At 36.3% G+C, this 26,707-nt stretch overlaps 1 protein-coding gene and 1 pseudogene across 4 annotated transcripts in view; one reads left to right on the forward strand and one right to left on the reverse strand.

Moving 5' to 3' along the window:
- Positions 1-26,707, reverse strand: part of CSNK2A2IP (casein kinase 2 subunit alpha' interacting protein) — a 538,834-nt gene that overhangs the window by 453,980 nt on the left and 58,147 nt on the right. The gene's annotated exons all lie outside the window — the stretch shown is intronic.
- LOC112849748 (large ribosomal subunit protein eL6 pseudogene) lies at positions 10,601-11,550 on the forward strand (annotated as a pseudogene).

Consider the following 26,707-nt stretch of genomic DNA (forward strand, 5'->3'; position numbering starts at 1 on the left):
TAGAGAAGATCCCAGATACTCATCGAGACTCTTCACGTGTTGGAAGAATGAGAAGTTAAATAGATTAGTTCACAATAAATATTTTCTTGTTTAATGGCTATTTTTTCAGAAAAGTAAAACGTTAGGGTGAAATCTCATCCTAATTTCTAACGCAAAAGAAATCAAGAGGGAAAATTTGATCTTAAAAGGAAAATATAAGAAATAAATCAATGTTTTTTAAAGGCAATAGAATTTATTTCTATAAAGGACAAACTAAACGAGGTGAGACAAGGAACCGCCACTCTCCAGGGCTTCTTGTAATTTGATAAAGCATTTTGTTTTCCATATTATCTGAGACTTTTTCAAATTAATCAGACTAGTCTGTCAGTAAAAGTGAGAACATAATTATATGTGCCTCCTCTTATCCAATATCATTTGTAATAAACTATATAAGACCCCAAAATAGAAAACTAAGATCTTACCCACAATTATTTTAGACCACAAGGATTAGACTTGAGGTTAATTATCCAATTTCTAAGACTCTTCTGTGGTTGAGATCTTGATGATTAAAGAGAAAATTGCTTTTTAAATGTTTGAATTTGTCCAACCACTAATTACTAAGTATCTACTTGAGTATGAGGCAATAAGTGCTAGACACAAATAGTAAGGGGTAAACCAGACAGACAAGGTCCCCTGCCCTCGTGGAGTTTACTGTCTAAACTGATTATCTGGTTCTACTATTCAGAACTAAATCCAAAAATGTACATTTCTGTCCCAGTGGTTCAAAGATGGATGAAACTCGAGTTATATTATTTTTTATTGTTTTGCTGTTTTCGAATTTACTTTCAAACGGCTATGTCATTATAAATGCTACTTATAAACAAAAAGGCCTAATAAAAGTTGTTTGTCAAAGCCTGCACAGATTGTCCGTGGCTTAAAATGGTTCAACTTACAACTTTGGACTTTGCAATGGTGCAAAAATGATATGCATACAATAGAATACTGAAAATACTTCAGATTTTGAATTTCGGTGTTTTCCCAGGCTAGTGATACGCAGGAAGATACTCCCCACCATGATCTGGGTGGCCCACAGCTCCCAGTCAGCCACTCCATCGCAAGGGAGAACAACTGACACACTTAAAACCACTCTGCACCCAGACAACCATTCTGTTTTTCACTCTCTGGACAGTATTCAATAAGTTACATGAGATATTCAACATTTTGTTATAAAATGGGCTTTGTGTTAATGGTTTTGCCCAAGTGAAGGCTAATATAATTGTTCTGAGCACCTTCAAAGCAGGCTAGACTAAGATGTTCAATAGGTTAGGTTTATTAAATACATTTTCAACTTACGATATTTTCACCGTACAATGGGTTTATTGGGACATAATGCCATCATAAGTTGGGGAAGATCTTGAATTTGAAAGGAACATAGGTCAGAAATGTTAACTTTTCTAATGTGTGTCTTTTAAGACCGTCCAGGGGCTGCTAGCCTGCTAAGATGCCTTTCTTGCCTGCATTCATTCAACAACAATGGGAGAAGAAGAAAATAAAGGAGCAACAGTAGACCAAATATTTGTTGTGTCTTAGATACGTAAAAAAAAAAATTAATCTAAAATTTTTCTACATCAGAGTAACAATTGCTTTTTCTGGAAAGATACTTACTTTGTTCTTTCTGATATAGTTGTTAAGCTAATACTATTTTTAGATGTTTCATTCCAGGGCTGTATTCATGTTTTGGTTTTGGTTTGATTTGTTTTATTTTGTTTTGTTTTTGTAGGATGGCTATTAGGTCATGGATGTGGAAAAATCTTTATTTTTCTCTCTCAGTAAAAAACAAAACAAAACAAAACAACAACAACAACAAAAACACCTCATTAAAGCCATAAAAGAAAAAAGCAACTAACTAAATTGACATTGTGTTGTAGGAGAGGAACAGAGAATTGGCTCTGTGTTTGTTTGTTTGCTTGTTTGTTTGTAGATAGATATAACCACCCAAAACACTCACATTTAGGTCTAAGAACAAAAATTTAAAGCTATTCAATTAGACAAATAAAGACACACAATAAGTAAAAAAGGAGGGGGAAAAGAATGAAATGAGGAAAGTGAAATAAAGGAAAAGTTAAACAGATGAACATACAGGAGGATAAAGAGAAAAACGAGTGCTCTGCCCATTGTAGACTACCCAGGTAGTCAAATGTGCAGACACACATAGATGACATAAAGTTCCTTATAAATATTTCACAAGCTCACCCAGGGAGAGCCACGTAGAAACAAAATAAACAGACATACAAAGACACGTACTCAAACATACAGAGAAATATTAACAAAAAACTCTAAGAAATACTAAGAGACACACATATTGTCAGATACAGCAAAAGACAGACCAATTTTCTAATTAAGGAATTAAATAGATCATGAATTCTTGCTACTGCTATGCTATTACATCTATGCTTTACATTTTGTTGAAATAATTATTAAATTTTTTCTAAGAAAAATATACAGATCCTTGGAGTAAAAATGTTTCTAAGATAGTTTCTATTAAAAGTTGTCCTCATAAGCAAGCTCACAACACTGATAGGGGCAAATCCAGATAGTTTTGAGGGGTCATATATGCTGGTGGAGTTGTTTCTCAAAAGGAGGAAAGTGCTGTGTTTCTGTAAAATAAAAATAATTTTAAAGTACTGAAAATATAAAATAAAGTCACATTAATTCAAGAGAAGCTTTAATTGTAGCAGGACAGCTGTTGCTATATATGGAGGTCGTGCTGCCTTGTGGGCTGATAATATTAGACAAACTTACAGTGAGGCTCCCTACATACATGGTATCTTCAAGGTTGAAAGAAGAAACCAGGATATGGACACAATGACTTTGAGTACAATCATGAAAAGGGGATTTTCTCACTTATTAAGGATATAAGTTATGGAGAAGTAAAGTATACAAACCAGGTGGATCCAATCCTCAGAAAGAAATTTAAAAAGGAGCTAAAACATCTCTCTTCCAAGATAAGAGGAGTAAAAAAGGATATGATGAATAAGTTCTACATGTACCCTGCACGAATTTCCCCTACATATACTCTCTTTAAATATATTCCCTAATGTTTAAATTTTAGTTTTAATAACAATTAAAAAAAATTTTTTAGTGTTTATTTATTTTTGAGACAGAGCACAAGCAGGGAAGGGGCAGAGAGAGAGGGAGAAACAGAATCTGAAGCAGGCTCCAGGCTCTGAGCTGTCAGCACAGAGCCCCACGCGGGGCTCGAACTCACAAACCCGTGAGATCAAGACCTGAGCTGAAGTTGGATGCTTAACCGACTGAGCCACCCAGATGCCCCAATAACAATTTTTTATTTAAAATATTTCAACTTAGTGTCAGATGTTTTGCTTATGACTTTAGTGCTTTCCCCAATTCCTATTATTATAAGATGGATCCTATACAAATAAACAAGAGACCATTTCAGATTGGACCAAACAAACATTTGTTTCACTGACCCCTACCAAGTCATTTTGTATTCTTGTTAACTCACCTTTTCCTATCTGTCATCAACATGTCATAACCCAAGTATATACATTTCCATACATAGCCCTTAGTCGGGCACCAAATGCAACTTAAATATCCAATCTTGTTTCTCCAGAATTTTGCACTTGACTCTCCCTCTAAATTCCCTTATGTCACCCTCATGAAAGAATCTACTCATGATTAAACATTTTTTTACTGTAGAATTTTTTTAATGTTTATTTATTTATTTTTGAGAGAAAGAGCACAAGCAGGGGAGGGACAGAGAAGGAGACGAAGACACAGAATCTGAAGCAGGCTCCAGGCTCTGAGCTGTCAGCACAGAGCCCAATGCAGGGCTCGAACCCACAATCTGTGAGATCATGACCTGAGTGGAAGTTTGACGTTCAGTCGACTGAGCTACCCTTGGCTGTAGAATTTTATGACTGTTTATCCCCATTTGTTCATAATAAATAACAAAAATATAGCTTATTGTTATACATACTGCAATCAGTGAACACTTAACTTTTATAAATCTCATTTCAAATATCTTTCCAAAGAAATGCCTGGTGCTCTAACTTTAGTGCAGAAGTGGTATATAGATTTAATACTACATAATAACTTTGACTCATCAGTCATGGCTGCCTTAAATGCAACATGGAGAAAGATTATGATGCTTTATGTAGGCTAAAGGGCGAGTGAGGACAATTAAAAATGCCCACCTTCGATGCAGGAATGGCAGAGTTGTAGCATAGGAAAGGCAGATTAGCCATTCAGTCTTACTCATAAGTGATAGCCAGACATAAGATAAATGGGTACAGTATTAAGTTAGTCATTTATTAACCAACAACCATATTTATTGGATATAAATAAAGCATCACAACTAGTTAGAGACAGTAAGATGTATCTTCATAAAAGTGCCTAATTCAAGTGTGAACTTTCCAGGTAAAAATTTTTATGTTTATGATGTTCTAAAATAGACTAGTTGTTCCATTCCCTAGCTACACATTAGCATCACCTAGGGAGATATTAAAAAATACCAATGCCCAAGCCCCATCTCAGACTAAAATAGAAATTTTCTGAGAGGGTCCTGGGCATGATCAGTATTTTTCAATATCTTCCCAAGTGATTCCGGTGAGGTGTGAGTGTAAGAGATAATGCATGATTTTTCTCCTTTGCCTTCATTCTGCATACTGCCTATAGAGCCTTCTGGACCTCAGAACATCCTTTCAACTGCTCTAAAAGGAACATCAAAGACTTAGCACTTAAAGCAAAAAACTTCTTGTTGGTGTTTGTTTTATTAAAGAGATTTATAAAAGTTCTCTTTGCCATTAAGTCTTCTTCATATTCAAGAGACGAAATTTTAAAGCGCAAAGAAACCATAATAATGAACCAAATGCCTAATTTCAAATAACACTAATCTTAGAATTCTCCTTTCCTTTCCCCTCACTTTCCCCTCGTTGACTATAGCTGGGTGTAACTAGTGAAATATGATTTTATGCCATACTAAATGCTGCTAAAAATTACAGGATAAAGATACACAAACGGGTACATGCACACACACACACACACACACACACACACACACATGCTCACAGACCTTTAGCTCCCTGTAGACATTTGGAAGTTGTCAGCGGTGGCATAATGACAATCCTAATTATTAAAATTACTCTTGTGTGGAGAGTGGTTTAGAATAAGACACCGACAGGCATGTAATATGTTAACTGCACCATGGTCTTTTTCCTTTCTCTTAAAATGAAATTCTTAGGAATATTCCACTGGCTTTCATCAAAGCACCTCTCATCATCCCAGTGACATGCACCCTCTCACACATTCCAAAGGAATCACCAATGAATTCTGATTTCATAAGAATTCTAATGCTCTAAAAAATATATGCTTTATTATTCAGTTTGGTCAAGAGATTTCCGCACAAATGCATCTACAAAACCTACTATAGTCTCAATTTCTCACATTTTAAAAATATATAGTCATATTTTTACTGATTCTCAAATTCTTTATGGTACCACAAAGATGCTGTGATAAAATATTGTAAATTTGAAAACTTTGCACGTATTTTCTTTCAGATCTTAAATAGAGCTAGTCCTTAACCTTTAAGAAAGAATTGCCTATCTTCTATTGTAATGCAAATGTGTAAATACATGATTGTTTTATTCAGTACAAGTCAAAATGTCACAGGGTCTAACACGGACCTTTGTGGATCATAGAAAATGTCTAGTAGACAAGAGCTAGAGTATAGAAAATAACAAGGGCTCTTGTATGTTGCTTCAGGAAGAACCAGGACCAACGTGTAGCAGTTACATGGAAGCAAATTTGAGATCAATATAAAATGGAATGAACAATCAGATCTAACTGAAAAATGTGCCCCCTTGCCTATTGTAGTTGGTTCTTGGTATGTCCAATGTGGGAATTTCTCCATTAAAAAAAGTTTTATTTATTTTTGAGAGAGAGATCATGAAAGGGGGAGGGGGATGGGCAGAGAGGGAGAGGGAGAGAGAATCCTAAGCAAGCTTTGCAGTGTCAGCACAGAGCCTGATGTGGGACTTGATCTCACTAACCATGAGATCATGACCTGAGCCAAAATCAAGAGTCAGGCACTTAACTGACTGAACCATCCAGGGACCCCAGGAATTGCCCATTTTTTAAAATAATAGGGCTACAATGGCTACAAATGGGAGGCAATACAAAGCTGATAAGTTCTCGACTTTTTCTCTATCCCATGGAGGGAATGTCAAACATTCATTCTCAGACACAACCAAGCACCAGCCCAAGCAAAAGCACTCTTATTTCTCTGCACAACAGATTGTATTCTGAACAGGCCAGGAGAGGTAATTAAATATTTGGGTTTTTAAATGCCTACCCTTCCAGCTCCCAGGCAACCTTCTGTTGGGGCCAGATAACCAAGAATAAAGTACATGCTCAAATCTTTATCTCAGAGCACAGAGACAGTAAGAAAACAAACATTAAATACCAACAAATGCAGCTATTTATTGTGTAAATAAACTAAATTGCGTCCTTATTTTTCTGTCATCCCATTTTCCCTGTGCTTCAATCAGTGAAGTATGTAAATTAAGGGCAGGTCTTTGTTAGTTTAAAAAACAAACAAAAAAGGTATTGTATAATCTGTGTCTAGTAATCTTAAATAATACCACTCAGTTTTGATCCAATTTGCAAGAAAAAAAAATATTTGTTTGATATAAAGGACATTGAATAATTCATGTAATATTTAATAATGTAGTAAACTAGGGAGAATTCAGAAAGACACTCGTGGTGCTCTACATTATTTTCATGCCATACTGTTTCATATGAGCCCATACGCTAGACTATTAGCATGGGCAATTAAAAAGGAGAAATCTTACCTAATTTGGTAATTAAGCCAACAAAAAAAAATCTGCTTTTATTTTGAATGATAATATAACAGCTTTTTAATCAAGCAATTTGAATTGCCAAGAACTTCTCTTGAAAATAAATAAATTAATGCGTTAGGATTTACAGTTATGTTGTCTTAAGCTGACCATCGTTCCTTCTATACCCAGAAGCTGCCTATGAGAAGTAAATGTGTTAAGGGTGATAAATGTCTATGATTCAGTGATATGGAATAGTAAGAGTCTCAGCTGCAAAGAAGGATAATAATTTCAATCCACCCTCGAAGCTATAACAGTGTATTACTGATCTCTCTCTGTCTTAATTGTAAAGCTATCTTGATCTATTTATCTGAGGTTTCAGAATGCTATTGGGTTTTCTTATCTCAGCTATGCACTGAACTTAAGCCTGTGAATCTATAGGGAACAATCTGATTCACTAGAAAGATGCAAAACCTGTAAACAAAGTGCAAATGCAAGTGGCATTTTCTTGAATGCCTGAGTTCCAATTCTCTGTGGCTGGCTCAAGCCTCTGTTACCCTATTTCATCCAAGCCTCTGAAGAGCAACAAGGCTAAACTTGGCTTCTGTATTTCTGAATTTTGGCATAGATTCACATTAAGGCATCTCAATGAAACTTAAGGTCTAATGGGAAAATGTTACACTCCCAGGTCATCAACACCTGCCAAGGCGGTTCACTTCAGGCTATAAGATAAAAGAAACATTATTCATCCAGGATCTGGAGTTAGGGCTTGTAAAGCAAGCTGTATACATTAGTGTGTCTCTTGAAATCAGATGAATTTTGCAAGGAACTATGTCCAGAGCACCTCACTGGTTTGTGAAGATTAAGTGAGATTACGCATGTCAAGAGAATAGCTTAAAGTCTGGAATAGTTGACATTGGATACATGTTGGTTTCTTGCTACCTTTTCCATTCCTTCCCCACTTTAATTATTTCCTTTAAAGACCATACTACTCTTATTTAGGGAATATTGCTCTCAGTTTACAAATGGAAAAATGGAAATTCAGAGGCGTTAAAATTTTCCCAAACTATACCATGAATGATGGACATCAGAATCAGTTTTTACCCAAGTCCATCTGATTCCACCACACCACTATTTTTCTAAGAAAATATAACACCATCCTAATTGTTTACTCTGTAGAATACCTCAAAAGAATAGGAAGACACCTCCCGTGATGCTAAACTCCTGCTTTGTTGGTATCTTGAGCTAATCTTTCTTATTAGTTTTATCTTTTGAATCTAGACTAGGAAATAGAAATCATATTCCATTTTCAGAGATGAATGTTGTAATGCTGTTGCTGGGTTTGTCTACATCAGTAAATGAAATGATTGTGAAAAATTTAGAACAAAACACCACTTTTCATAATGCTATGAATAACAGCATTAAATAACTACTTTTAGTAATATTTTGTTATATATACTGCCTTTTATGCTTTTACATGGGTATAAATTCAAGGATTTATATACTTTTTAATAAAATTAAGATCATACTAAATACTTTTTTGGAGGGTACACATGCTTTTTCTTTTGAAAACTCAACTAAAAATCTTTGAACACAATCTTAGTAAATCCATTGTTTCCAGTTGTATAGAAATTACATAATTTATTTTCATAATCCCCTAATTGGGTATGTATTAGTTATTTCTATTTGAATACTGTACTAAGTACCATTTACTATGCATTTATCATCTTGTTTAATCCTCTTAATTTTACAGTTATAACTTCACCAAGAGGTAGGCATTTTAAATATTTTCTATTATAAAAATGAGGAAATAAAACACAGAATCTTTAATACTCTGCCTTTAAAAAATCCTGCTTTTAGGGGCATCTGGGTAGCTCAATTGGTTAAGTGTCTGACTTTGGCTCACGTTATGATCTCACGGTTTGTGAGTTCAGGCCACATGTCGGGCTCTGTGCTGACAGCTCAGAGTCTGGAGCCTGCTTCAGATTTTGTGTCTACCTCTCTCTCTGCCCCTCCCCTGCTCACAGTCTGTCTCTCCATCTCCCCAAAATAAACAAACATTTAAAAAATCCTGCTTTTAAAAATCTTTGTAGATATTTTTTGGATATTTCTGATTTTCTTAGGCTATGTTACTCAAATTTACAAATAGTTTTCTCAATATATTGTACCTTTTTTTTTTAAGTTTATTTTGAGAGGGACAGAGACAATATGAGTGGGGTATGGGCAGAGAGAGGAGGAAAGAGAGAATCCCAAACACGCTCCATGCTGTCAGAGCTGAGTCTGACATGGGGCTTGAACCCACGAAACTATGAAATCATGACCTGAGCTAAAACCAAGAGTCGGATGCTTAAGCAACTGAGCCACCCAGGTGTCCCAATATATTTTACTTTTACCAGCAGTTGAGAGTACCTGTTGCCTTGGACTATCTCATTACTTCGAATCTTAAAATATTTTATTAAATGAGAGACAAAATTTCTACTTTGGTATTATATTTAAGTTCCTGACTTTGATTATTAGTGATAAATATTTCATAAGGTGCTGGCCATTTGTCTTTATTCCTCTGTTGATAACCTATTTATGCTAACCATTTTTCTATTAAAGAGGCCGTCTTTTCATATTGATCATAAAATTTTCTTACAAATTAGTTCTGTTAACCATTTGTCATATATTTGCAAATATTTGTCACTCCTGTGTGGGGAAGGGGGTTAGGATTATCAGTTAATCGCATTTATTACCCTCTATGCCACATCCACATAAAAATATCTTATGTATCAATTTTTATTTTGAAAAATGTTATATCCACTGAAAGTATGTTTAAAAAGTTTGAAAACACAGTACCACCTGTTAACATTCTGCTAGACCTGTTTTATTTCGATCTATCTACACACACGAACACACACAGACACACAGACACACACACACACACACACACACACACACACACACAGACACACACACACTTACACTTGCAAACCTTCCAAAACAGGTTGCAGATATCATTTAAGTTTCAGCACTAAATACCTCACCATGCATCTTCCAAAGAGTGGAATACTATTTCCTGTGAAACCACAACATGATTGCCACACCAAAAAAGTCAACAATAGTGTTATCCAATATCCATATACAAATAAATAGTCTCCATTACCTTAGATATCTTTTCAAAACCCAGTGGTTCATAGCATTCGACTATTATGTCTCTTTAGTTCCCTCAATCCAGTAGAGCCAAATGCTCCTTCCTTGGTCATTTGTGATATTAACTACTTGAATAGTCCAGGTCAGGCAACTTATAGAACATCCCACTTTCTAGATGTAGCTGTTTTCTCATCATTAAGTTTAGGTCAAACATATCTGACAAGAGCATGTATAGGAGTTTATTTTCCAGTGCATTATATCATTAGTTACTGCTTGCTAAATCAAAGTAAATTAAAGTCACACAGGCAAATTAGGATTAATGCACTAGCAGCTTTATTACTCAAAGGATTCCCCAGGAGAACTAGATTAAGAAATATATACCTGAAAGTTTTTAAGAGACTAGATCTTGAAGGTTCTCATCACAAAAAGGAAGTGGTAACTATTCAACATGTTGGAGGTGTTAGCTAACACTACAACGGTATTCATATTGTAATATAGAAGTTTATCAAATCAATATGCTACATCTTAAACTTATACAATCATATGTTAATTATATTACAATAAGAAATAAATTTTAAAAATTTAAATTTTATTTTTTAAAAAGTATAGCTTGGAAGTATGGTGGGGCCTCTCTGCAAGACTAGATATCAGGATCCCTAATCCTTCACCATCCAAACCGAGAGGGAATCAAATGGCAGGCAAAAAAGCTGAGAAGCCAGATGCTAAGGAGAAGAAACCTGAAGCCAAGAAGGCTGATGCTGGTGGCAAGGTTAAGAAGGGTAACCTCAAGGCTAAAACACCAAAGAAGGGGAAGCCCCACTGCAGCCGAAACCCTGTCCTAGTCAGAGGAATTGGCAGATATTCTCGATCGGCTATGTATTCGAGAAAGGCCATGCACAAGAGGAAGTATTCAGCAGCCAAATCCAGGATTGAAAAGAGAAAGAAGGAGAAGGTTCTTGCTACTGTCACAAAACCAGTTGGTGGCGATAAGAATGGTGGTACTCGAGTGGTTAAACTTTGCAAAATGCCTAGGAAGGTGTTTGAAGATGTGCCTCGGAAGCTGTTTGAGCCAGGGCAAAAAAACCTTTCAGTCAACATGTGAGGAAACTGTGAGCTAGCATCACTCCTGGGACCATTTTGGTCATCCTCACTGGGAGCCACAGAGACAAGAGAGTGGTTTTCCTGAAGCAACTGAGCAGTGGCTTGCTACTTGTGACTGGACCTCTGTCCCTTAATCGAGTTCCTCTGTGTAGAACACACCAGAAATTTGTCATTGCCACCTCCACCAAAATTGCTACCAGCAGTGCAAAAATCCCCAAACACCTCATTGATACTTTAAGAAGAAGAAGTTGCGTAAACCCAGACACCAGGAAGGTGAAATCTTCAATACGGAGAAAGAGAAATATGAGATTACAGAGCAGCGCAAGGTTGATGAGAAAGCTGTGGACTCGCAAATTCTGCCAAAAATCAAAGCTGTTCCTCAGCTTCAGGGCTACCTCTGCTCTGTGTTTGCTCTCACAAATGGAGTTTACCCTCACAAATTGGTGTTCTAAATTTCTTACAAAGAACCTAACTAAATAACGGATCCATCCAAAAAAAAAAAAAAAAGTATAGCTTGAACCAAAAGTCAAAATAGGGATATCACTTCTACCCATTGAAAATTACCAGTTTACTTCATCCATCTTACCATGGGTGGCTGACAAATGACAAACCATGTATTCCCATCCCTTCTCTCAGCCATATAAATTTCATAAATTTACAACTGAAAAAGCAGATTTGCATGATGAAACTGTACTAAGCATACTTAAATAAAGCTTGCCACAAAACAGAAATAAAGACAATATGCTCCTCCAAGTAGAGAAAGATAAAGACCATGTCATAAGATGAGCAAACATTCTTCCTCCAATATTCAAATATTCTTCCTCCAATCATAAACATAAGGTGAGTCATTCCTCTAGGAGAAAAATAATGGTCCAGAAGGATAATCCAAATGCCATCCAATTCTAGGTAATGAGCAGGAAGCTTTCCCCGCTAAGGAAGGTAAAAACTGGGGCGCCTGGGTGGCTCAGTCGGTTAAGCATCCGACTTCGGCTCAGGTCACGATCTCATGGTCCCTGAGTTCGAGCCCCGCGTCGGGCTCTGTGCTGACAGCTCAGAGCCTGGAGCCTGCTTCGGATTCTGTGTCTCCCTCTCTCTCTCTCTCTCTGCTCTTCTCCCGTTCATGCTCTGTCTCTCTCTGTCTCAAAAATAAATAAACAATAAAAAAAAAAAAGAAGGTAAAAACTGACTCCTCTAGTGAGCTTTTACTCTTTAATTTCATTCACAATGGATTCTTAAAATAGACACACACAGAAATCCACAGACTATTTATTCTATATAGTCAAAATGATCAATACATTATTTATGATTTCTTCATTTTTCTTAATTCTGATAAAACCATTACTTATCCAAAAATAAAATGAATATTTACCTAATTGTTTATGACTAATTTTTTTTTCATACCAAACTTTTTACTTCAAGTTTATTTTTTTTATTCAGAACACATTATGCTACCCTTTCTCTCGGGGTATTCTAACAGTGTTGTCAAATAGAAATCTGTGCAAGCCATACATGTAAGTTCAAATTTTATAATTACCACATTAAAAAGCTTAACAGAAACATGTAAAAATGAGTTTAAAATTTTATTTAACCCAATCTTTCTAAAATATTGTCATTTCAACATTTAACCAATATGAAATTAATATTTAACAAAATATTTCATTCTTTTTTCACACTGTTGAAGTGTCCAGACTAGGTCTAAGATGGAGGTACTCATGCCAAGCTGCACATCAGCAAACTAAAACTAAATGTCTGTGATCAGCTCTCTCATGAAAGGATGGCCTACGTCTACCGATCAGCACTGGCTTGCTCAGCACAAATCACCTGACCAGCTTCAAAATTCCCTTTGCTCTATATAAGCACATGCCCAGTGTAACTTCCTTGTTTCTGCTCACTTTGCTCTATAAAACCCTCTCAGTTTGTACAACTCTCTGAAGCTCCTCTCTGTTTTCTAGACTGCCTACTTCCCAATTCATGCATCACTAAATAAAAGTCAACTAGATCTGAAATTTTCTTTTAACAATACCAAGTCTTTGAAATCTGGAATGTATTATATACTCACAAAACATCTCATTACAGACTCTATAGATTCATCTGCAATACTTAGCATGTAGTTGATTTTTTTTTAATGTTTAATTTTTTTTAAACAGAGCGTGAGACACAGAGGGGCAGAGGGAGAAGGAATCACAAAATCCGAAGCAGGCTCCAGGCTCTGAGCTGGATGAGGGACTCAAATCGACGAACTGTGAAATTATGACCTGAGCCAAAGTTGGACACTTAACCGACTGAGCCACCCTGGCTCCCCACTTAGCATGTATTTAGATTTAATAAACCTACAATTAAAAAAGGAGATTCATATACCTAAGTTTTCCAAAAAAACAAAAAATATTTCAGTAAGTGCATCAAGTATCAGTTTTGAAATTAAAATTAAATTAAAATTAAATTAAATTAAAAATTCAGTTCTTTATTCACACAATACACATTCAAAGTTCTTAATAGTTACATGGGCTGGGGCACCTGGGTGGCTCAGTTGGTTGAGCGTCCGACTTCAGCTCAGGTCATGATCTCACCGCTCGTGAGTTCGAGCCCCACATCGGGCTCTGCGCTGACAGCTTGGAGCCTGGAGCCTGCTTGGGATCCTGTGTCTCCCTCTCTCTCTGCCCCTAACCCACCCGCATTCTGTCTCTGTCTCTCTCAAAAATAAATAAACATTAAAAAAAATCTTTTTTAAATAAAAAAAATAGTTACATGGGGTTAGTTGCTATAGTATCAAACAAGGACATCTAGAGAATCCATATCGACTTAGTGTCTGAGTAGAGATTCAGTTTAATGAATATCTTTAATATATAGTGCTCACAATATACTTAGCTTAAGAAAACTCATAGTTGAGGCTGATAAGAATTTGATCATTTAGGAGAGACAAAGTATAAGTGATGTTGATACATCATTAATAGATGATAGATAGATAGATAGATAGATAGATAGATAGAGTAAAATGTACAGTACATTTCATGTCACTTAAAATATCTGGAATTAGAGAAAGCACGATGGCTTACTTTTGCTTCAGAACTAGGACTGTTTTGAGATTTGTTCTGAGCACCTCCCACATACAAAAAGTTAACATTGAAAATTAAACACATTTAATTAACGTTAAAACACATTTTTAATCTGACTTCATTCTCTGATGTTTTCCTCATTGGTTTGAATAAAGAGAAAATTTTCATCCTTCTCATTCATTTAAAAATGAGTGATAGGGGCGCCTGGGTGGCGCAGTTGGTTAAGCGTCCGACTTCAACCAGGTCACGACCTCACGGTCTGTGAGTTCGAGCCCCGCGTTGGGCTCTGGGCTGATGGCTCAGAGCCTGGAGCCTGTTTCCGATTCTGTGTCTCCCTCTCTCTCTGCCCCTCGCCCGTTCATGCTCTGTCTCTCTCTGTCCCAAAAATAAATAATAAACGTTGAAAAAAAAAATTAAAAAAAAAAAATGAGTGATAATTTTAAATATAAAATATAAATATATTCAATTGCATCACATAAGGAAACTTGCCATAGATAATTTAAGGTAACAAAAACCTGTTTTCCAATACTATACCACAAACACTTCTGGGTTTTTTTGTTTGTTGTTTTGTTTTGTTTTTTCCCTCCCCTCTAGCACAAACATTTGTAATTTTGTAACATTAAATATGTCTTGCTTCATCAGCAGTGAAAATGGGAAATAGCTTCATTTTTGAAGACAACATGAACATTTTATTCCATTGCTATTTGTTTTGCTCCATCTCTCTGAACACAACAAAAGTATTTTATAGATGAGTAATCTTAGGCACCAAAGTCAAGCGTTTATCGCCACAGTTCATACAACAAGCCACCACTGTGCTAACAACTCATTGTGAAGTTGACTTCTTGTCCATAAAGCCAGGAAATAATCAACGGCAGCATTTGCCAATAATTAAATTCATACTTAGGTTTCACATGTTTCAATAATGAGATGGGAGACTAGACATAACAATACAATGAGTAAACTTATAGGAAACAATTTATATTGAACCTGAAAAGACAAGTTTAGAGGTAGTAAACGATATCTATAATCTCATGAACAGTCTTTCTGAAGATTTATTGAACAGGTTTTTTTTTTCTTTCTGAGGATTTATTGTCAATCAGATAGCCACAAAAGACAAGTTCTTTAAAGGGCTTCAGTGGCAGGAGAGTTTCATGAATGGACCAATGGTTCATACTGCAACAAATCAAAGGGAAGGCCTGGGCTTCTGTAACTAGAGATCTTTATAAATGTCAGACTCCTGGTGATCTCAAGTATGGGTCTGATTTTCACACACCTCCATTGATTTCTACATGTGCTACAAAGGAACAGACCCTTTTCATTTATAGGAATAATTTGCTATATAAAAGAAAACCCTCCCAATTTTAGAAATATGCAGGGGTGGGTCATCTTCAGGATATTCTAAACATTGCAATTTGATTAAAGTTACTGCCCAAATGCAGTTTTCATGATTTCCATTTACAGAGCTTATTTTTTTTTTAGATCAGTGAACCACATTTTCCCATGAAATAAAATGAACACCCATATGTTTTTAGTCATTTTGTGACAAAATTTGGATTCTTTCTCTTAAAGACTTTGGAGTTTGATTTATTGACCTAGGCTAGATAGGATTTCTTAACTACTGTTGGGTAAAAGGCTTCTTGTGACACACAATGGTCCTAATTCAGGCTCAGATAATGGCCCTAGCACAGCTAAAAATACATCACCCTGATGCATTTGTTACGGAAGTTGGATATTATCAATGCTTGTATAACTGTTCCTGTAGTAAAGGAAGATTTAAATTTTTATTGTTTCATGTTATAAGTGACCAATAAAATGAATAACATACATCCCATTATACAATTGGAGACAAGACCACTGGCTTTTCTAGAAAATAGAACAAAAATACAAATATGAAAAAAAGAACCTAAAGGAAACAAAACAAAATGATCTTGTAACTAAGTAACTTGCTCCTTAAATTATATTCAACTTCTATGTAGCTTTGCACATGTGTGCTACAATTTGTCCTAGGAATAATTTTTATCACTCACATTCTGCTAAATAAGCTAGTTTTTTTTGTTTTTTGGGGGGTTTTTTTGGTTGTCGTTTTTTCTATTTGCCTCACTGTAGTGTAAGTGCCTAACAATTAGTTTTGATTGTAATGTAAGGACATTAAACTGTTGATGCCAAGACATTGACTTCAAAGCCATGCATCTCAAATAAACATATTGTCAGCTACTACGCAGTGAGAAAAAGAGGCAGGCAGCCCCACTTAGGAGGTTCCCCTTTTAGAAAGCTTTGGGTGACCTAGATAACTGACTGCCAGAGTGACCCTGCTTTTCCCTTCCCATGCTTTAATTCTTGCTCTTATGTTTTAAATTCACCAACAGCAAACCCAAAAAAACCCTAGGAATCCCGCCTTTGATCCCAATAAAGGCAGAATTCTAGATCCTTGAATGAGCACCCTGTCTCTACCTGAGGTCTTGCTGTGTGGCCATGAACACATGGTGTACCCTGCAGGATTTTTGAGTAATAAGCCTCGTTTCATCAAAGTTCTCCGCCGATGGCTGCTGAGCTGCGTCTCGCAGTTAGGAGAATCACAAGAGCCAGTCCAGCCACAGCACTGGCGCCGGTCAGAGAAACATCTGTGGGGCTCACCACAAACTGTACGGGCCAAATGAGTGCTCCAGGCATTGCTAGCCAATAGCATCACTATTGATAGACTGAGACCGACACAAAACACTCACTTTTCTGTAATTTGGTGTTGAGAGCATTTAGAAAATACATTTTAATGTTTAGAGCAAAGTTTTCATTTGTACCTGGCTACCTAGACATTTTTTTGCCCCAATCCCTGAAATGACAGAAAGAAATCATTTTCGCACGTAATAGAGACAACCTATTTAGCAGAGAACAACATGCTGTTGCCTTAGCCAATCCTCATTCTGGGCAACTAATTTGAATAGCTAGTTAATTTCTGCAAGCAGCATCTTCTATTTTCTCAGAAAATGAGGGGGAGCCTGGGTTGGAAGAGGAGGAACGGGAGGGAAAGACAGGCAAATACAGAAATAGAGTGGATAACTGCTGAGGCATGGCTAATCAGAAAGGACACTCCATGCATATTATGGACCCATTGTGATAATAAAATTGGAATAAAATTGCCTACCCAAACCACTTGAGACACTCTGCATCTTTAATTTTTAAAGTTATGAAGACACTTGACACAGAAGGGGATCAATTATCATGAGTTTGCGTGCAAATACTTACTTAAGCAAGGCAGTGGGTCAGAGTCAGTAGGAAAATTGCAGGCTTGCAGCCACGTAATGGCAACTAATTACACTATTCCAGGGCCCCTTTCCAATGGTCTCAGTTGGCATTAATGGTTATGGCTGATTTATTCTGAATCACTTTCAGGGGTCTGAAGTTATGATAAATTTATGTATTTGCTAAAGAAAACTGCTTCTGATAATGAATCCACCAAAACAATAAAACAAAAAGGAGTCCTCCAGTTAACTTGTTAGGTGCTCAAATCTTTGAGGTGAATAGTTTGGCACATTTTAATCATGGAACGGGGCGTCTGGCTTAGTATATAGGCAGCTCCCAGATCACAATAACCCCTCTTACAATGGGCAACCTTGAACATACACATTTTGGGACATAAAAATTTAGACTGTCTCCCTGTATGGAACATTAATAGAGTGCTTTATTTCATGTAAAATAAAGTAAATAAGGAGCTTCTCTTTGTGGTAATAGTTTTAAGGGTCCGTTCAGACACTGACTTGGTTTCAGATTATCAAGACAAATTCAATTTTTTTTTGTTGTTATACTATGAGATTAATCATCTGATTTAATAGAAAAGTCTTTACACTTCTCCTTTGTTCCATTGCCACAAAATCTGGAGAGATTACCATTTCTGTAAGGTCAAGTCTGAGGAAAAAAAAACAACAAATTGGTCTGGTAGACAAGAAAACTGAATTTCATTCCCAAATCCATTAAATGAGCAGTCAGACATGCAGTGAACAGTAAAAATAACCAACCTCCATTTACTGTCTTTATTCCTTTAAGGAAAAACTCACATCCCTCTAACCCTGTTGCCTATGCAAAAACTACCTAGGTAGATGCAACGTATTTTTCTCTTTCGTATCTGTTAGTAATATGCCCATTAAGAAGTGAATTTAGTACTGGTAAATAAATTGCTTTTTCTTTCTGTTCTATTGAATGTAATGTTTTAATGTGTGTTTAAAATTAATCCATTACATATAAAAGTAATTCCATTCCACGGTATTTCCCTGAATCTCTTCCAAAGTATATCACCTTTACAGTAAATAAGCTTTGCTTGTGGGGATAAAAATCCTCTTAACCATTAAAAAGAAAAAAGTATATGTTCTCAGCCTGCATGGCCACCTGTGTCACCACCTACACTGTGGGTGGACATGATATGCTGACCTCAATCAGATGCAGTAACCATGTCACCAAAAACAAGAAGAGATTACTGTGAATACTACACATGCCACCAAGAAGCTAATCAAATTTTAATGTCAGCTCCTCATTTTGCTAGCTTGAATCCTTAAAAACATAAAATATATATATTCCCATGTTTAGCATAATTAACATTACATGAAATGCATAAATATGCATTCAGAACCTCCCTTCCTTTTCCTACCTTTGCTGAAATGTCCACTTTATTTCTTCCTGAAATTTACAATCTATTTGAATTAGAAGAAGAGTGTTGGCACAATGCTGGGTAATACCTGGCTCAATATTGAGTAAATGGGTCCACACTGGCATCCTTGAATGCACACACTTTGAAGAGGCAGGACTGAAAAACTACCCCTCTCTATTGATACGTGGATCAATATGGTTAGTAGATGTAGTAGTTTTTCCTTCTTCCATCCTCTTTGTGGTCTACTTGGGGGTGGGAGGCTATTAGCAGTGGAGTAGGAACTAACAGCATTACATGCTACAAAGAGCAATTGCCTGAGCAATTTTCCTAAGCCAGAGCCAAAGCAAAGCAATGTAATGCTCCCCCTCGCCTCTCTGTCAGCCACATGAGAGTGGAGCTGCACGGTGATCTCCACAGGGCAAATTCCGTGACAGAAACTGACTTCTGTGGCCAATTGCATGGCGGCATGGGTCTGTCTCAAGTAGGAATTTAAATATTGAATACTATGTACAGTTTTTTCTTTTCTTTTCTGGGGCTATCAAAAATAAAAACTTTAATAACACAGGTGTGTTTCCTTGACTTCTTTGGAAGAAAATACCTTCTAGCTAGAAAAAGATGCACAATGTTATTTGAAAATATTAGTATTAATATTATCATTTGGTATTTTAATATCATTTGGTATTTTAATATCAAGTCCAGTGAAACAGTGGCCAAAAGTTCCATTTTAAGATTGTTCAAACTTATATCTTTCAGCTAATATATGTACAAAATATTCCTTGAGATCTGACCATTCAATGTAGAGTGTCTCTCTCCCCCTTTTAGAATGTCACATATTTCAAAACACTGTCTCTTCACATCTAAAGAGATAAGAGGCAAATAAAATGGAAAAGTTCAACTGCCAGATAAACCTTCTGTAGGTAAAATTTAAAGAATCTGTTCTTCCCATATCCCAGGCCTGAAAATATAAGTAGATTGTATTCATTCAATCTAAAGGTTCAAAGCGCATGTAATCAATGTTCATTAAATAAGTAACTACCTGCACTTAACTTTCTTGTTCCAGTTCTAGCTTTGGATAGAATTTTACTGTTTCAATTTCAAATTCAAAGCTATGCAATTGTGATAGCCATTTATTTTGTACTTTTATATTGGTATTTTAATACCTTACTTAGGCTTATTTTCTTCTATTTAAATTTTTACATATAATGTAAAAAGTGATGATTTTTTCAAAAAGAAACAGTCTTCAAATAAAGTCACAATAAGGCGAAGGCTACAGTTGAGCAATCAATGAGATTGAACACTATTGCTCATTTTTTAAAAAATTTTTTTCAACGTTTATTTATTTTTGGGACAGAGAGAGACAGAGCATGAACGGGGGAGGGGCAGAGAGAGAGGGAGACACAGAATCGGAAACAGGCTCCAGGCTCTGAGCCATCAGCCCAGAACCTGACGCGGGGCTCGAACTCACGGACCGCGAGATCGTGACCTGGCTGAAGTCGGACGCTTAACCGACTGCACCACCCAGGCGCCCCTATTTATTGCTCATTTTATGAAATCATAGAATCATCAATCCAGGAGATAATCTTAGAGATCATCTAATATAGCTCTCCTCATTTTCTAGAAGAAAAAGAAAAAATAATAAAAAAAGTAAGGTTCAGAGGAAATAGGTGATTTGCTCATGACCGCACGACTAGTAGATGGCCAAGATGACACCAGACTGCTTCATTCCTGAAATATTTTTACTCTACAAGCTCCCTGATAGAATAAAAATTAAAATAGGGTAGTAATTACAAGATAAATAGATAAATAGGTATCTAGGACCAACTAAATCAGGAAGGTGTCAAATAAAGGAAAAGTGCCTGAAAATGGTTAGTTTGGTAAGAATCCCAACAGGAAACAGATGACACACTCAAATTGGGATAATTGGATAGTAAATGAAGTATTTACCAAGCTGTGGGCCAGATACAAAAAAGTCATAAAAGCTAGGCCAGAATCCAGGCTAGAAAATCTGAGCTATTCCTATTCCTAGACCAAAACTGAGGAAGAAAGTGTGGCTCCAGGAAGCCAAAGCAAGGGTCCTCCAAGGAGGGCTACCAGGACAGGAGCTCTGACCTGTGGTCAAAGGACAGAGCTAAGGAGAAGTGATCCTGCAGGGAGGGAAGCAGGGGATTGAACTCACTGATGTCTCTCCCCACCGTCTGATCCCTTGCAGCAGACTACTTGCAGTAAGTTACCAGAGGGGAAGAGGACCTCTTGATATATGGTCTATGTAGATCAGTCTCCCCGGACAGAGAGAGGAGTAGGAAGGGCAAAGTGAGGATCCAAAAAGGTACATTAAGGCATGCAGGTAAAATGTGAACAAAGAAAGAATTGACAGACAGATAAAGAGCTTAAAAAAATCAATTGTAAAATTAGGAGCAAAAAAGTATTCACTCAAGCAAGGGGAGAATAGTGTAGAATGAGAAAGTTGTATGGGAGAATTAATAGACAGTAAGTTCAGGTTTTGGGAAAGAGGAAAAGAAGAGTTAATGGAGAGGAAGAGGGAAAGTTGAGGGCAAGAGAGAGAAGGTTGATGGTGCGATGGGTATAAACATATTAAAGTGTAAAGAAAAAAATCATTTTTTCATGTAAATCTGTTCTAGCCTGGGCTAGAGAGAAGTTTCTTTTTTTTTTAACTTTATTTATTTATTTTGAGAGAGAGACAGCAAGCAGAGGAGGGCAGAGAGAGAGGGAGAAAGAGAATCCCATGTAGGCTCTATGCTGTCAGCAGGGAGCCCGACACAGGACTTGATCCCATCAACTGTGAGATCATGACTGAAGTCAAAACCAAGAGTTGGACACTTAACCGACTGAGCAACCTGGGTGCCCCAGAAAGAAGTTTCTATCAGACTGTTCTGCTCTAACAATTATACAGTATTAAATATACAGGCTTTATGTGAATATTGACAATTTACAAATGACCTCAGCTGATGAAATATATTCACTCCATCTAAAATCCTTTTCCTTTCCTTGCTTGGCATAAAAGACTCTTGCAGCATGTTGTTTGGTGTTAACTTTGCTCCCTTTCTAAGCGTTCTCATTTGCCTGTGCTGCTTCTATCTACTACCAGCCCCCCATCCTTCCTGAACAGTCATCTGTGTGTATCTTCATCAAGACTGTCCCTTACAGATGCCGTCAACGTACTAAACCTATCCCTGGTCTACCATTTTCCTTCTGATACTGCTCTGTCTTGCTTCTGGTTATTTAGGATTTGATTTCTTCCACAGGAACCCTCAAGCTATACAGAAAACAAGAAAAATACACCAAGTATATGGGACTTATCTCCCAATATAATCAGGAAATAAAAGAATTTGCTTCCCTTTGCTGGGAGTGTCCTTGTGTTTCTTGGCCCCTACCACATATCCATAGCTTTTCTTTTTCTTTCACCCGCAAGCATCATTTCCAACTTTTCTCCAGAATTCTTTGCCAATCAAAAGATAGACTTTCTTTGCTAAGACGTTTACCAACTGGGAATGAAATATTTTGTGCTTATAATTTAATTTAGGATTATGCTATCATTGACCTAGAGTTTTTATTTTCTTTTGAGATTTCATTGGCCTCTGGAAGTCTCAATCCCTGCATCTATAAAAGATAAATAATAATAGCTTCTTCCTCATAAGTTGTTAAAATGATATGAGATAATCCATGTAAAGTGCTGATTACAGCACAGCAAATAATAAAAGCTCTTTAAATGTTAACTGTTATTATTATTACTCTGTAAATGGCTGTCCATGACGGGCAAATGATTTACTGCAAAGAATAGTAATGTAGCAGCTAAGGGGTCAAAGCTCCTCTCCCAAGGATAAAGATGAAAGAACAATGCCACCCCCATTAGAATCCCTTGGTATCAATGATTAAGATCATCTCTAATGACAAGCTAGTCTTTTTCTCAGAAATGGCACATATTTATCCCCATCAATCAGATTAGCCAGTCTAGAATAAAGTTACATTTTTTCATGGTGACCTTATTTTTCCATAGCTTGTGTTTAATGAATCATATTTGGGGCATTCAACTTAATCTTGAAAAAACTAATAGAAATATTGCAGAGCAGAGTTGTATAGACGTTTTGAAAATCTTTGATAAATAGCTTTGTAAATGGATCCTCACATGCATGATAGTACTAGAAAGACCTCTGTGCTAGAAGAACACAATCTAAGGAAGAATATAGGCCAGCTGACTGAAATGAAAAATATTTAATTATTAAATATGATCCTTTAGTTTTTAATTGGTTTATAATTGAAAATACAGAAAAGTAACCTAACAAATACCTTGTATCCACTCTCAGATTTAATAAACATGTTTTCACATTTTCTTTAGGTAATTGTGGAAAGACATAAAACAGTAAAGGTTTGATCCAAGTTCTTCTTGTGTGTGCAGCCTAATTCATTCTATTCCATGCCATCCCCATTACATTCTAGACAAACTGAAATGTATACTTTCCAACCATGTTTTTACACTTTTTACACACCAACGTATAATATGTGGTGCGTGTCTATGTACAACATATATTATTCTTATGTTTCAAATTTTTGAATAACAGGCCTTGTATTGTATGAGTTCTTAAGAGTTTGCCTTTTTCTCTCAACATTTTCTGCTTATTTTCTTTATTCATTGTGACTGCTGAATATAAAATTATCCACTTCTAATAATGGATATTTATTTTTTTTAATTTTTTTATATAAACAATGTCGCATTGAATGCCCTTGTGCATATTTTCTTGTGCACATATGCAACAGTTTTTCTGAAGTAAATACAGCACTTAGAAGTGGAACGCTGGATCCTGATCAACTTAACCAGATATTGCCAAATCATTCTGAAAACTTGCTGTATCAATTTATACAACCACTACCGAAATATAAGGGTCCCCTTTATTCCATATCCTCACCAGCGCGTAGTATGGCCAAAATTTCTTAAATGTTTATTGTTCTGGTGAATGCAAAATCAATTTTTTGTTTAGATTTTATATAAAAGCCAAAATTAAAACAAATTTTAAAGTGAGTGCCTTTTAAGCAGTAAATTCCAGGATTATGAATTTGAAGTATCTTACTAAATTTCCATGTAACCCATTTCGTATCTGTGTAGACTGTTACCATGTGTGATATCCACAGTGAACTGCGCAAAGAATAAGCGAAATTGCAGATTCCCTTTCTTTCCAAAGCAAAGAACAAGGTTTGTTCCATCTCATTTTCCTCAGACTCAAAATTACCTAAACCCTTGAAAAAAAGGCTCACTTAACTATAAATGAGCCTTGAAAGTTAATTTACACTTTCTAGATAGGAACATTCTTAGAAATCCTGTTTTCTTCTCCTTCTTCTCCCCTTCTGCCCCACACCTTCTTCTTTTCCTTTTCCTCCTGTTTGACACTTTTTTCTTCCCTTAAGAAAAGCCTATTTAAATACACTCAGTTGTAAAGTTGGACTGGTTAGCCACTTCTTAAACGTGGCAAAGATTACAACTTCCCACAGAGGTTTTGCCTTTGAGTCTTTTCATTAATACAGCCAGCAGGATTTGAGGATTTCATTAACTCTTCATTAGGAGTTAGACAATTCTAATAAACCTATCTTTCTTCTATAAGGCTAACTTACCCAGTTGTTTTATTTCCATTACAGTAATGTTAAAATCTGTTCTCAATAAAATTTTCTGCAAAAAGTACCTTTGTTCCTAAAGTTAGTCTCTAGAAGATATTTATTTTTTTCTTAATGAAATGAAACTTTCTGCAAGATCCCACATACCAGCAAGAACTGTATAAACTAAGGGTTACTAACTAAGGGGTTACTACTTCATTGTTATTATTGATATTCAAGTATGTATATGGTCATATTTTTATTTAAATAATGACAGTTTGCTGGAGTCAGTCTTATTTTCAAAATTATAAAAATAATTTAAGCTCTTGTGAAATAATCAAAATATAGCTTTTTAAATATACAGTCTATGTTACTTTATAAGACTCTATATCTGACTTTTATGACTGATATTTTAATGATTTGTTAAAAAGCAAATAGTATACTGGTGCCTGGGTGGCTCAGTCGGTTAAGCGTCCAACTTCAGCTCAGGTCATGATCTCGTGGTCTATGAGTTTGAGCCCCGCGTCAGGCTCTGTGTTGACAGCTCAGAGCCTGGAGCCTGCTTCAGATTCTGTGTCTCCTGTCTTTCTGCCCCTCCCCAACTCATGTGTGTGTGTGTGTGTGTGTGTGTGTGTGTGTGTGTCTGTCTGACTGTCTGTCTCTTTCTCTCAAAGATAAACATTAAAAAAAAACCTAAATAAATAAACAAATAAAACTGTTTTGCCTAAATTTCAAGGCCATCAATAATTTAACCCAACCCATTTGTACTAATTGATCTTGTTATTTCTCTATCCACACTCTACACCTCCACCAAATTTTTTATTAATTTCTTATCTTTGTTCATCAAAAACATTTGATATGTTTTCCCTCTGCATCATGGACCTACTATAACTTTTACATGAACACTTTTACATTCACTTCCTATTGCTGATACAACAAAGTACCACAAATTTAGCGGCTTAGAACAATACAAATGTCTTATCTTACAGTCTCATAGGTTAGAAGTCCAATACAGGTCTCACGGGGCTAAAATCAAGGTGTCATGGGGACTGTGTTCATTTTCCAGGTTTTAGAGGTCACCCTTATTCGCTGGCTTATGGCCTGCTTCTGTCATCCTTAAAGCCAGCAATGTTACATATTTCTCACCATTCTTCCATAGTCATATCTCCCCATCTCCTACCAATGCTATGGTGGCATCTCCAATTTTAACGACCCATGTAATCAGTTTGACTTTACCCAGGGCAATCACCTCATCTCAAGGTCCTTAACTTATTCACAACTGCAAAGTCCCTTTTGCCATGTACGGTGATACATTCATTGGTTCCGGGGATTAGCACACAGAAATCTTTGGGAACCATCATTCTGCCTGCCACAATTTTCATCTTTTCCTGCCACCTAACAAAGTTTACTTCTTTCCACAGAGAATGCGAGCATGCACTGAGTTGTTCAGACTGAAAACTTTCACTCAATTCAACTTCCTATTTTACAAGTAAGTCCAAGAGTCTCATTGCTGCCAAATGACAGATTATTAGCAAATATTTGTTAAATGCTAAATGAAGTAGGGGTGCCTGGGTGGCTTAGTGGGTTAAGCATCCAATTTCAGCTCAAGTCATGATTTCACGGTTTGTGGGTTCGAACCCTGCGTCGCAGGGCAGAGCCTGGAGACTGCTTCAGATTCTGTGTCTCCCTCTCTCTCTGCTCCTCCCCCACTTTTGCTCTGTCTCTCAAAAATAAATAACCATAAAAAAAATTTTTTAGGGGCACCTGGGTGGCTCAGTCAAGCCTCCGACTACTGTGCTCAGGTCATAATCTCACGGTCAGTGAGTTTGAGTATCATGTTGGGCTCTGTGCTGACGATCAGATTCTAGAGCCTGCTTTGGATTCTGTGTCTCCCTCTCTCTCTTCCCATCCCCCGCTCACACCCTGTCTGTCTGTCTCTCTCACAAAAATAAATAAACATTAAAAAATTTTTTTTAATGTTTAAGGCTAAATGAAGTAACTTGCCTTTCTAGGCCCAGTTCAGATAATAACACTGTTATGAAGCATCATGTAATTATGTCAGCTTAAATTAATTTCTCAACCAAACTTTCTCTAGCATTTATTATCTGACCACTAATTTGTATTCTATCATTTATTTTATACAAGGACAAAAAACAAATATTACTTTTCTACTCTTAGAAATATATTTATTATGTATTTCATTTTTTATTTCTATTATATGATCATGTTTTAGACTTTTCCCTTTATTTCATTTTTCAATTATTCATTCCACTGTGCATTCTCCATATTTTATGTGCCACATTTCATTAGCCTGGGTCAGTTCTGTGCCTAAAGGCAAGATCTGTTCC

This window comes from Puma concolor, chromosome C2 (genome assembly GCF_028749965.1).
Source record: "Puma concolor isolate L17-30 chromosome C2, mPumCon1.1.hap2, whole genome shotgun sequence".
NCBI classification, from domain to species: domain Eukaryota; kingdom Metazoa; phylum Chordata; class Mammalia; order Carnivora; family Felidae; genus Puma; species Puma concolor.